Source organism: Periplaneta americana, chromosome 12, assembly GCF_040183065.1.
Source record: "Periplaneta americana isolate PAMFEO1 chromosome 12, P.americana_PAMFEO1_priV1, whole genome shotgun sequence".
NCBI lineage: Eukaryota > Metazoa > Arthropoda > Insecta > Blattodea > Blattidae > Periplaneta > Periplaneta americana.
In genome coordinates, this window is record NC_091128.1 from 164,405,052 (window position 1) to 164,418,880 (window position 13,829).

At 36.4% G+C, this 13,829-nt stretch overlaps 1 protein-coding gene and 1 non-coding gene across 2 annotated transcripts in view; both read left to right on the forward strand.

Annotated features, from left to right (window-relative positions):
- The window catches only part of LOC138709993 (whirlin-like), a 508,846-nt gene that overhangs the window by 200,709 nt on the left and 294,308 nt on the right, over positions 1-13,829 (forward strand). The window lies entirely within an intron of this gene.
- On the forward strand, positions 3,792-3,863 carry TRNAN-GUU (transfer RNA asparagine (anticodon GUU)). The gene has a single exon. It is a non-coding gene; the product is annotated as a tRNA-Asn (tRNA).

Here is a 13,829-nt window from a genome sequence, read left to right on the forward strand (position 1 = left end):
GGAATAAGTGTTTCTTCTTTCCAGGATTTCAATTTTTATTAGCCTTAATAACAATATGTAAGACTTAACTGTACATAATAATCTGTCCTCATAAGTTTTGATTATGACGTGATGAAAAAGTGAAAAGTTACATTAGAAAATTCATGCACAGGAATGTGCAGGGATCATTAAATCATATAAGTAATACTGAAAATCCGGGGATGTCTGGTGACAAATTATTAGATCTGGGGATATCCCGGAGACGAATTTTTCCCGGCACTAAAAGCAAAATTTGGGGACTGTCCCCGAGAAACGAGGACATCTGGTAGCTTTAATTAATTAATTTAATTTAATTTAATTTAATTTAATTTAATTTCTTCCTGTAACCACTACAGGTTGCCGTCGACAAAGAATACCATGATACAATAGAGTAAAGGTCTTGAGGCTTAGTGATAAATTGTTAGAGTGAAAAAGAAAGAATTTGAATTATATTGAAACACATGATGTTAAACGAAGTAACGTCAAGGAGATGCGAATTAGTCACGGTCCATATGTATGATGCCTGAAAATAGCTATTGAGCCTTTGAGTGCTGCAATTGTTAGATCTCTTAAAATACTTTTATGCAGGCCAAAAGATTTACAGAAGTCGACTAGGAACCGGGGTATGGTCCCACGGGCTCCTATCATTAGTCCCGTAATGACGATGGATTCCAGATGGTATTTGTCCTTATAAAAACTGATGGAAGGTTCATATATATTCCTTTTTTCCTCATGTACTTCTTCTGGCTGGTGTTCGTGCGATTCGAATCTCACAGTAGGGTCTATGATGTAACCTTCAAGAGAGGGAGGTTTAAATGCAATGATGTCAATTCTTCGCTTACTGCCCTCACTGGATATGCCGTGTACTTCTTCATATACTGAATAACCTTTGTTCCTTAAGGCAGTTGCTATTATAGATCTTACTGTATGATGCCGCGTATTTCGTAGAAGTTCACCGTGTGGACAGGCCCCCAGGACATGGGCAAGGGTTTCAACCTCCCTGTCGCAACGTCGACAGAGGTTACTGCCCGAAGACCTGCCAGGTACACTACGCACAGCTGACACGTTCGCATTCATCTTGATTGCTTCCCTCCACTCACTACAGGAAAGACCCTTGTGATTCCGGATCCACTTATTGGCCGGGGTATATTGTTGGTATAAGAGCATGCCTTTGCCTTTATGTTTTTTCTGGCTCCAGTTCTCAAACGCTTTTTCTCTTAATACTTGCCGTACCTTTCGCGTATCTACAGTGCCGTACTTGTCCAAAATATTTGCTGATTCGGTAATAGCCTACATAATGTAAATATGAAGCAATATGATGTAAATATTGTAAAAATCATAATCTAAAAGTTTTAATGTATTTTTCAGACAAATTCAAAAGTTCACCGAAGAGAAACAAAACAACAAAGGTATGCGTTCACTGCATCGTATCGCACTCATCAGACGAATCGTACGGATCGGAGAAAAACAATCTTTACTATATTTGAATCAGGGATTGCAGAAACAGCACATGTTACTATTTGTGACGAAATGAGTTTATTCGAGTTTCATGGACTGTTGATATAGGGCTATCATTCCATGCAGAAACCACATATGTCAGTACAGCCGTCTCACATTTGGAGACCTGTGAAATCCTGGAAGCGCGCAGAAGCAACTCATGTCAAAGACACGTGCCGACACATTGGTTCCGATTCCAGACGGCAGACATCTACGACACAAGGATACAAAAATTGATCCCACTGAATGACAAATGTCTCAATTCTGGTGGTGAATACGTTGAAAAATAACTAAAAAATTGCTATATCTGTTCCAATAAAACTTTCCATGAAATTTTGTTCTCTTTCTGTAAACGGCCCCAGGGAAACTTATTTTTTTACGGCCCTCATAATTGCGCTCGAGTGGCCAAAATTTGTGTAAGCACTTCTTTTGATATTATTAAAATGGTGGAAGAAAAAAGATTAATTTTTGTGCAAATCAAGATTTCAGGTATAACTCCCTGTAAAGTTGATTTGAATAATTTCGAGGGAAAAATTGTTCCGGAGCCGGGTATCGAACCCGGGACCTTTGGTTTAACGTACCAACGCTCTACCACTGAGCTACCCGGGAACTCTAACCGACACCGATCCAATTTTTCCCTCTATATTCACAGACCTCAAAGTGGGCTGACAACCGTCAAGCAACCAACTTCGAGTGCACACTAACTCCGTGTGACTTAAATTGTGGTTTTCTGTTAACGAACAGTGACGTATCACAGTCTACTATATACAGTCGCGAAGCTTGAGGTGATTTTTTGCAAATCTCGTGATAAAGCGCTCCAAGCGGTTAGCAACTAGACACTATAGACTGTCCACGGTCGACTTTGGACTGTGTCGTATTTCCATCGAGTGCTAGCTCGTTGCGTATTTCACATTGATGCTTGTGAAATGTTGTTATTGGTTGTAATGAAAATGTTAATGGCTAAAATATAATAATTGGAATAATAATATTTTACTAGAGACGTAGACAAATTAAGTTTGTTTTAATGAAATTTATTGATCACGTTTTATTATCAATTCTGATGGGATTATTATTGCTTAGGCTTATTTTTTTTCAAAGGATATGTTTTTAATTATAGCTGTTAATTTTGTTGTTATTTTTATTTGTTACTTTACTAGAGACGTAGAAAAAGTCTGTTACAATAAAATTTATTGATCACGTTTTATTTCCAATTCTGGTGTGATTATTATTGCTTAACCTCATCCCACTTTGTTAACTACGTAAGCCTACACTACAAGTACCGGTACACGTAAGTTACTCCATTAATTCATACTATTTCCATTATTATTGTTGTAAAGGGAAATGCAAATTAATATTTATTGGTTTCATAGTTAATTATCGCTATAATCTTGAATGAGTGAAGCGATTATAGTAAATTTGAGTTCGTTTTGCACAAACAAAAATAATATGAACCTATTTCTTGCAGGTATCTTCGAGTTTATGGTGAAATTTAATATACTTCATTAAAATAATAAATTAACTTTATGCATTTAATATTTCAATAATGGAAGGAAGGCGTTAATTTTTCCAAAAGAACACGACAACGAAAGTGTAACATATTTTGTCGTCTGCTAGGAGAGAGATCTGCGATGATGAGGCGATAGTAGCGATCCTAGTGGTGGGCAACTACTCATGTTTGCATTTTTACTACATATTGAGCTTCGCGACTGTATATAGTAGACTGTGGACGTATATTATGCAAATCAAGATTTCAGGTACGTTAAACCAAAGGTCCCGGGTTCGATACCCGGCTCCGGAACAATTTTTCCCTCGAAATTATTCAAATCAACTTTACAGGGAGTTATACCTGAAATCTTGATTTGCATAATACACGTCACTGTTCGTTAACAGAAAACCACAATTTAAGTCACACGGAGTTAGTGTGCACTCCAAGTTGGTTGCTTGACGGTTGTCAGCCCACTTTGAGGTCTGTGGATATAGAGGGAAAAATTGGATCGGTGTCGGTTAGAGTTCCCGTTAGTACGTTAAACCAAAGGTCCCGGGTTCGATACCCGGCTCCGGAACAATTTTTCCCTCGAAATTATTCAAATCAACTTTACAGGGAGTTATACCTGAAATCTTGATTTGCATAATATACGTCATTGTTCGTTAACAGAAAACCACAATTTAAGTCACACGGAGTTAGTGTGCACTCGAAGTTGGTTGCTTGACGGTTGTCAGCTCACTTTGAGGTCTGTGGATATAGAGGGAAAAATTGGATCGGTGTCGGTTAGAGTTCCCGGGTAGCTCAGTGGTAGAGCGTTGGTACGTTAAACCAAAGGTCCCGGGTTCGATACCCGGCTCAGGAACAATTTTTCCCTCGAAATTATTCATTAATTTTTGTTTCTGCCCCCATGAGAATGGTTGCTTGTAAGTACAAAGTACCATATTTACCTTCTTCATTGGCATATCCAGACAAAATCGTGCCAATTCAAAGAGAGAAGTTTGCCGATATACGCAAACTAATGCGTTACGTACCACATGGATATCAGTGGCCTATTGTGGAAAATTAGTTCATTTATATGCTGAACTTGTGTATTAAGTACACAGTAGACCTATGTGTATATTATATCTCTAATCTCACAAAAAACTTTAGTTGAACTGAAATTATTATTGGCCTACTACAATTTTGATTCCTTGCAGAAATAGCATATGTCAAGCTAATATATATTGATTTATTTCATTAACAATTCATTCGATTCCAATACATTTGGTACAAAAACGACACATTTATCAGGCTTCTGTCTGAAGTGGACTTTAACGTTTGTCCGATTTGAGACACATTCAGTAATATTCGTGTAATATAAACATTACTGCTGACATTGATATACAGGCTTTACAAGGAAAAGAAATAAAATAGTCGCATCGTATACGTTAGGGGGTGAAACCATTCCGGAAGTTAACAAATGTAAATACCTCGGAATAACATTTAGCAGCGATCTCGGCTGGGGGGAACACGTTACAGACACAGCGGGAAAAGCATGGAGAGCGTTACACTTTGTGATGAGGGTACTAAGAAAAGGTTCTGATAAATCCAAAGAGATTGCATATAAATCACTAGTACGTCCAGTAATGGAATATGGTGCTGCATGTTGGGATCCATACAGATTAGAACATATTAAGACACTGGAAAAGATTCAAAAACGGGCTCTTAAGTGCTGTCGGAAAAATTCACCATTAAAATGGGACACACTCACGGACAGGAGAACGCGAATTCGATTAAGCGCACTGTTCAAAACATATAGAGGTGAGCCTGCCTGGAGAGAAATAAAAAATAGGTTGCAGCCGCCAAATTACTCTTCAAGGAACGACCACTCACATAAATTGAGGGAAAGAAGGCAGAGGACGGACACTGGAAAGTTTTCTTTTCTCAATCGTACTATCAGGGACTGGAATGCTTTACCTGCAGACTTACTAAAGGCTTTACCAACAACCAAAAATGCATTTAAAAATAGACTTAAGGACCTTACTTAAAGACGATAATTATACACAGTATTTAAAGGGTGTAAATGATATGTTGTTATTGAAGTGTTATATCAGTGAAGAATTATGTTGTGTCAGTGAAGTGTGTTGTATCAGTGAAGAAGTATGTCGTGTCAGTGAAGTGTGCTGTGTAAGTGAAACGTGTTCCTGTCAGTGAAGCTTTCTAGTTTATAGTGGCAGTGCAAAGAATTTGAACAGTGAAATGTTTTTGAAGTGTTAGTGAAATCAGGATAGAATCAGTGAAATGTGTCGTAGTTCTAGTGCAGTAAGTGAGTTGACAGCGAAATGAGTGTAATGTTGAAAGGTACTTGTGCAGATATGAACATATACTCGTGGGTTTTAGTTCGATCTTAGTTTTAAGATACAAATTAGAATATTTCAAATGTTGTTTTAAGTGATCGTTTCATTTAATTTAGTATATGCCCTGTTGTTGTTGTTATTATTATTATTATTATTATTATTATTATTATTATTAGTATTAATTATTAGTATTATTATTAATTGTATTTTTAATTAATAAGTTTATTATTGTCATTATTGAGTGTAATTAGTTACCACTGCCACAGGGTATATACCCATTGCAGTGTGAATAAATACATACTTACATACATACATACATACACGCGTGGGTCAGTCGGTTAAGGCGCTTGTCTGCCGGTCTGAAGTTGCGCTCGGGCGCGGGTTCGATCCCCGCTTGGGCTGATTACCTGGTTGGGTTTTTTCCGAGGTTTTCCCCAACCGTAATGTGAATACAAGGTAATGTGTGGCGAATCCTCGGCCTCATCTTGCCAAATATCATCTCGCTATCACCAATCTCATCGACGCTAAATAACCTAGTAGTTGATACAGCGTCGTTAAATAACCAACTAAAAAAAAACACACACACACCACACACACACACTCACACACACACACACACACACACACACACACACAGTGAAATAGCCTTGCAGATTTCCAAAGCGAGTAGTGCATGTTATACTATATAACAAAATCCATAATATCAAATTGGAAGAAAGTTCATAGCTTTTTCAGAAAAAAAAAATGTTTTTTTCCCCCCAAATGTTTAACAGTCTCTTATTGGGTAACTATTTCGAGTATTATCGTGATTTTTGTCCGTATCGATAGGAAATCTGATTAATAATAATTTATCTTTCTGGCGTATTTTAATAGCGTGCACGGTTTTCGTGTAAATTTAATTCTAAAAATTCTTAACTTTAAGCCATTGCACGAAGCGAGCTAGTGGCAACGTCTCGGCAGAATGCATCGTATGTAGGAAGACTCACCGAGTTCTTGACCTCATACATCTGTATCATGAGTAAAGTGTATTAGCGACGATGTTGCCGGACTGCTCAAACATCAAACTTAATTTTCTAATTAACCATGCATTTAATCACTAAACGTATTCATTTACGTCTAACCCTCTCTTCCCTTTCAAGCTGCAAAGTTATTTCACTTCCACCCTGTATATTGGTTTAGTCTCGACTACTTTTTATGTAAACTATTTTGAGAAATGGGGTAAACTTAATGTACTTTTCATTTATTACGCAGTGAATCACATAAATACTGTAGCAACGTAAAATGAATCCTATAGATTCAAAATCCCCTATATCCATTTTCACAAATTGAAGAATTTTGACAGTAATTGGTTCCAAATAGAGAGAATTTTCAACCTAAGAGTGACTTTTAACAAACCTTTTTCTTTAAATTTAGTGGCTTTTCGAATTCAAGCTATATAAATCATTAGAATTCATTCTTAGCAAGCAATATGTAGGTATAAATAAATTATGAACAAAATGGTCTTTAGGGGATTTTGAATCTAGAGGATTCAAATGTTGTCAAAATTGCAATTATTGTACTGTTCTCCAACCAGGAGATTAACCGTGAAAGGAATGTGCTTACTATTGCGTCATCTATTGGAGCGATGTAGATAGATAATATTATCGTTATAACGTCAGTTTAAAAATCATGCGCTCTCCTGCATATGTTATTTCCTTTAAGGAGGGATTAAAAGACCAGGAGATTAACTGTGATCCAATTTTGTAACTAAGGTAATATAAAAATGTGTGTATATCTGTGTTTGTGCTTTGAGAGATAGCCAATAGAGATGCGAGTACCCACTTATGTGACCTTATGACATCAACAGTCATTCACCGCATTACCCCGCTGCGTCTCATTCCCTGGAGACTTTCTCGTGGTTGGAGTACAGTATGCTTACTATTTTCTGTTTTGAAGTTAATGAATTCCAGTAACCTGACTTTTCTAATACTCGAACTCCTATTCCTCATTTTCACAACATACAGTCACAGTCTACTATATACAGTCGCGAAGCTCAATATGTAGTAAAAATGCAAACATGGGTAGTTGCCCACCACTAGGATCGCTACTATCGCCTCATCATCGCAGATCTCTCTCCTAGCAGCCGACAAAATATGTTATACTTTCGTTGTCGTGTTCTCTTGGAAAAATTAACACCTTCCTTCCATTATTGAAATATTAAATGCATAAAGTTAATTTATTACTTTAATGAAGTATATTAAATTCCACCATAAACTCGAAGATACCTCCAAGAAATAAGTTAATATAATATTTGTTTGTGCAAAACGAACTGAAATTTACTATAATAGCTTCACTCATTCAAGATTATAGCGATAGCGATAATTAACTACGAAAGCAATAAATATTAATTTGCATTTCTCTTTACAAAAATAATAATGGAAATATGAATTAATGGAGTAACTTACGTGTACCGGTACTTGTAGTGTAGGCTTACGTAGTTGACAAAGTGGGATGAGGTTAAGCAATAATAATCACACCAGAATTGGAAATAAAACGTGATCAATAAATTTTATTGTAACAGACTTTTTCTACGTCTCTAGTAAAGTAACAAATAAAAATAACAACAAAATTAACAGCTATAATTAAAAACATATCCTTTGAAGAAAAAAGTAGGCCTAAGCAATAATAATCCCACCAGAATTGAAAATAAAACGTGATCAATAAATTTCATTAAAACAAACTTAATTTGTCTACGTCTTTAGTAAAATAACACATAAAAATAATAACAAAATTAATAGCTACAATTAAAAATATATCGTCTGAAAAAAAAAAGTAGACCTAACCTTTATTTCTCTGGAAATTTAGCAGCCTAAGTGACAGAACTTTAACCGGTATCTAATGTCCTTTCGGTTAGACTGAAACATTTCATTGTGAAACTTAAGGATATAATGTATTCTAACAGTCACAAAGAACTTCAAATTAACAGTTTTGTTTCTGCACGGCATTCTTGTGGAAACCCAGGAACCTTTCTGAATCTTTCGGAAATCGGACAGAGGATAACTCTGGCCTCTTTCTCTTATTGTTGCTACAGTTTATAGCACTACAAACGTCTCCTCCTTGTCCCATATTATTATTCCAATTATTATATTTTAGCCATTAACATTTTCATTATAACCAATAACGAACATTTCACAAGCATCAATGTGAAATACGCAACGAGCTAGCACTCGATAGAAATACGACACAGTCCAAAGTCGACCATGGACAGTCTATTGTTTCTAGTTGCTAACCGCTTGGAGCGCTTTATCACGAGATTTGCAAAAAAAACACCTCAAGCTTCGCGACTGTATATAGTAGACTGTGATACAGTGACAAAGAAGAATGACTGAACCTCGTACCTCTATGCCGGAACTGAGTGGATGAAGTTTATTCTCTCCTCTAACTGTGTTTTCTGTGAGCTCTGAGGCCTGAGGATCGTCCGCAGTAGCTTTCTTGTGGCTATCGACAGGAAGTGCTGTAGCAGTGACAGCAGCCTTCGTGTAGCAGCGGCCAGTCATTTATCTTCCCGTCCATCAAAAGCAAGACACACGGCCGGCCATAAATCAGACTCGGGGATCCAAATCAACTCTGATTCACTTACTCTTTATTGACTTGTACTATTTTAAAATGAATGGAAGAATGCACAGCACATCTGGAAAAACAGTGATGTCGAAGATCTGTAGCTACAAGTTCCTGGCAATTAGAACGAATATATAATGTTCCAGGAGGAATGTAAAATACGTACTAAAGGGAGAAGTATTTCGGGTTCAATTACATAGACATTTATGTATTATATACGGTTTTTCGGTAAGAAGAGGAGATGATACTGAGGGCATATATTACTGGGAATAAATGACAGCTGTGAGCAGTATGGGATGAAGATAAATGTGTGTATTTATTCACACTGCAAATGGGTATATTATTATTATTATTATTATTATTATTATTATTATTATTTATTTATTTATGTATTTATTTAGAATACTAGCCGTACCCGTGCGCTCCGCTGCACCTGTTAGAAATAAATATAAAGTAATTATATAATTAAAATAGGACGTTTGATCTAGGGAACAACTTTTACAACAGCGCAAGATAATCTGCTTCGCTCATTACCCAATTTTTTTTTGCATTGCATTTATTGCATACATATTTTATGTATTTTAACACGATTCAATTGAGCATAGTTAAAATTTGAATTATAAAATAATGGATTGCTAAGCTAACGTACTATTACTGCATACTAAATCAATACACTCTCGTTGTTCGTTAATTCTCTGAGATAAAAATTAATATGTGCATAAACATTATTTTAAGAAACACAGGAAATGAATATACAGAATAACCTATCAAGTTTTCTGTGCATAAGAAGCTATTTTAATCTTACCTGTCCTCGATTTACTCAGACGTTACTGTAATAACATTATGTCCATCTAGAGAAACTACACTTTCCAATGGTGAAATAATAATTAATTATACAAATCGGTTAATTTAGCTTCTGATATTACTTCATACAAACACAGAAACATTCTCTGTAGGCTATGTTTAATAGCTTTCGATTGTTGATGTCCAAGGCCCCTGTTTCGATTGATGTTGTCCAAGGCCCCTTATAGACGAAGTCATTTGTTCTTAATTCATTGCACCGTCTTAGATGGCGTTATTTTAATTATAAAACTCATTTATCTCATTAAATATCAGTCCTATCAAAATTTTGTAAAGAATAAAACTTATCGGAAATCATTTTTAAAGAAACATTTGTTATGTAACGTTTTTCACAAAAATCAATAATAAGCGAGATATTTCGATTTATTTAATTCAGGCCCCCTTATAACCCCCCTTTTAAATAAAGTATTTTGAATGCAATATAGCCTAAAATCTAAGTTACAATAAACTTAATTTATATTCCAGTTTTTATATAAATCGGTTCAGCCATCATCGCGTGAAAAGGTAACAAATATACAGACAGACATACAAACAAAAATTTCAAAAATGCAATTTCGGTTTCAGGGTGTTTAATTATATATGTAAGGACCAATTATTTTTGGAAAATCGAAAATTACCAGAAAAATGTCGGCTACAGATTTATTATTAGTATAGATTGACGTGCAAAACAACAGCACAAGGCCAATTTAATAATAATAATAATAATAATAATAATAATAATAATAATAATGATAATAACAGGGAGCATCCTAAATTAAATGAAGCACGATCACTTAAAATTACTTACTTACTTACTTACTTACTTACTTACTTACTTACTTACTTACTTACTGGCTTTTAAGGAACCCGAAGGTTCATTGCCGCCCTCACATAAGCCCGCCATTGGTCCCTGTCCTGAGTAAGATTAATCCAGTCTCTATCATCATGTCCCACCTCCCTCAAATCCGTTTTAATATTATCTTCCCACCTACGTCTCGGCCTCCCCAAAGGTCTTTTTCCCTCCAGCCTCCCAACTAACACTCTATATGCATTTCTGGATTCGCTCATACGTGCTACATGCCCTGCCCATCTCAAAAGTCTGGATTTTATGTTCCTAATTATGTCAGGTGAAGAATACAATGCGTGCAGCTCTGCGTTGTGTTACTTTCTCCATTCTCCTGTAACTTCATCCATCTTAGCCCCATATATTTACTGTTAGGTTTCGTAACAAACTGTTTTTTACGGTGATGGGTTGTTAGCCCTTCGCCCAACCCCCAAGCTGGAGGACCACCCCTTATCGGCTGTCCACGACTGCTTATTCAATATATTCGCAGCTACCCTCCATATCTGGAGGCCGTCTCCTCTATCAGCAACGTCTTAAAATAACATTTAAAGTAAATCTAATTTGTATCTTAACCCTAAGTTCGAACTAAAACCCACGAGTATGATATGTTCATAAATGCACAAGTACCTTTCAGCACTACACTCATTTCGCTGACAACTCACTCACTGCACTGGAATTACGACACATTTCACTGATTCTATCCTGATTTCACTATCACTTCAAAACCATTTCACTGTTCAAATACTATGCACAGCCACTATGAACTATAAAACTTCACTGACACAACACACTTCACTCTTCACTCTTCACTGACACAACACACTTCACTGACACAATACACTTCACTGACACAACACACTTCTTCACTGATACAACACTTCAAATAACAAAACATCAATTACACCCTTTAAATAGTGTATACAATATGCTACCGTCTATTAGTAAAGGCCTTAAGCCTATTTTTAAATACATTTCTGGTTATTGGTAAAGCCATTAGTAAGTCTGCAGGTAAAGCATTCCAGTCCCTGATAGTACGATTGAGAAAAGAAAACTTTCCAGTGTCCGTCCTCTGTCTTCTTTCCCTCAATTTATATGAGTGGTCGTTCCTTGAAGAGTAATTTGGCGGCTGCAACCTATTTTTATTCCTCTCCAGGCAAAGATGATTATCGGAAAGAAAAATAGAGAAGGTAAACGTACGAATACGAAATGAGGCAGTAGAGCAAGAGGACAGCTTCAAATACATGGGGGTGCTATAAGCAGTAACATGAGCTGCTGCCAGAAAGTCAAAAGGAGGATAGCAGTGGCGAAGGAAGCTTTTAATAGAAAAATGAAAATCATCTGTGGACTTCGGAAAAAGATGTAAAGAAGAGACTAGTGAAGTATTTTGCATGAAGTGTGGAATTGTATGGGGCAGAAATATAGACATTACGACGAAGTGAAGAGAAGCGAATAGAAGCACTTGAAATGTGGATATGGAGAAGAATGGGAGCGTGTGAAGTGGACAGACAGAATAAGAAATGAAGCTCTGCTAGAAAGGTTTGTTGAAGAAAGAATAATGCTGAAGCTGATCAGGAAAAGAAAAACGAATTGGCTGTATCATTGGTAGAGAAGAAACTACCTACTGAAGGATGCATTGGAAGGAGTGGTGAACGGGAGAAGAGTTCGGGGCAGAAGATACCAGATTATAGACAACATTAAGATATATGGATCATATGCAGAGAATAATAGGAAGGCGGGGATGTGGGAAGATTAGAGAATGCTTGGTTAGTAATAAAGGACCTTTAGCAGAAAAGTGTGAAGAATGGAAAATCATCTGTCAGAAATTTCAAATTTGTCCATACTTCTGTTCAGTGGCTGCCTGCTGAAACACCTCATGCAAGTGCCATGTTGCCAGATGAACAATATATCCTCCTATGATAGAATATGATCACAAAATAACTTATTCTTTTTTATCTTGGCTTAACTTACAACTTTGATCAGCGAAATACATATTTAGACATAACTTATGTTAAATGTTCGTTACCTTTGGTATAGATCAGCCTTTAGCACCGATTCGAGATTGCGTTTGGATTTTTTTTTTATTTTAGTAGGTTATTTTACGACGCTTTATCAACAGCTTAGGTTATATAGCGTCTGAATGAGATGAAGGTGATAATGCTGGTGAAACGAGTCCAGGGTCCAACACCGAAAGTTACACAACATTTGCTCATATTGAGTTGAGGGAAAACCCCGGAAAAAACCTCAACCAGGTAACTTGTCCAAACCGAGAATCGAACCCGGTTTCGCGGCTAGACGCTCTAACCGTTACTCCACAGGTGTGGACTTGCGTTTGGATGTAGGTTTGACTCCCTTTCTTTCCGTTTAGGTTTTCTGAGTATTTTCTGAACTGTAAGACTTATGCCAGGTAATCTCATTACAATTCCTCGAACTCTTACCATCAGTACAGAAAACAATGTATTTCTCCGTCTCCAATTCTACCCTTGATTGCTTTAGAATTGTTTATTTAACGACTCATTCTCAACCACTCGGTTATCGAATGGTATTTCGCTAAATGAGTCATACCATTGTATAACATTTGTCCTGCAGTTACGGAAAACCTCGGAGAAACCAAACTAAGTAATAGACTCAAACGGGTTTTGAACCCATGTCCGAGCGCAGCGTCTCATTATTCTTTGTTTCCTTATTATTCTCTTCTGTTACTCCTCTGTCTTCGTTTTTTAACTCAGTCTATTAGAGGACAAATAGAATCTTAGGTTAATTGGTCAGTATGATAAAATATTATATAGAGAATTCCATGGTAAGAAAAAAACATTAGTTTTATGGGCCTTGCCTAGTACATTGTATAAGCTATGTGGTAGGTAAGCGTTTCTATGGCAACTGATCATTTGATGGAATAGCCCCATATGCTCAATGCTTTTTTTCTTAACGTGAAATCCTCTATAGTTCAAGACAACTAAATGTGGAAATGTCGGTACATACATTTCAAAAGTGTTGCATATTGCAACGGTGAGCTTGTCTTTACTTTGTATAGATGGTAAAAGTATTAAGTAAACAATACTACAACAATAAAGTATTACCCTGCCGTCGAAAGGTATGATAGGGTCGACTGTCTCTTTGGTGAGGTGGTACAAAGAAAACACTCCATATAAAACATTAACACTCCCTGTCAACATTTATTAACCCTGTCTTAAATATAGATACCATATGGCAA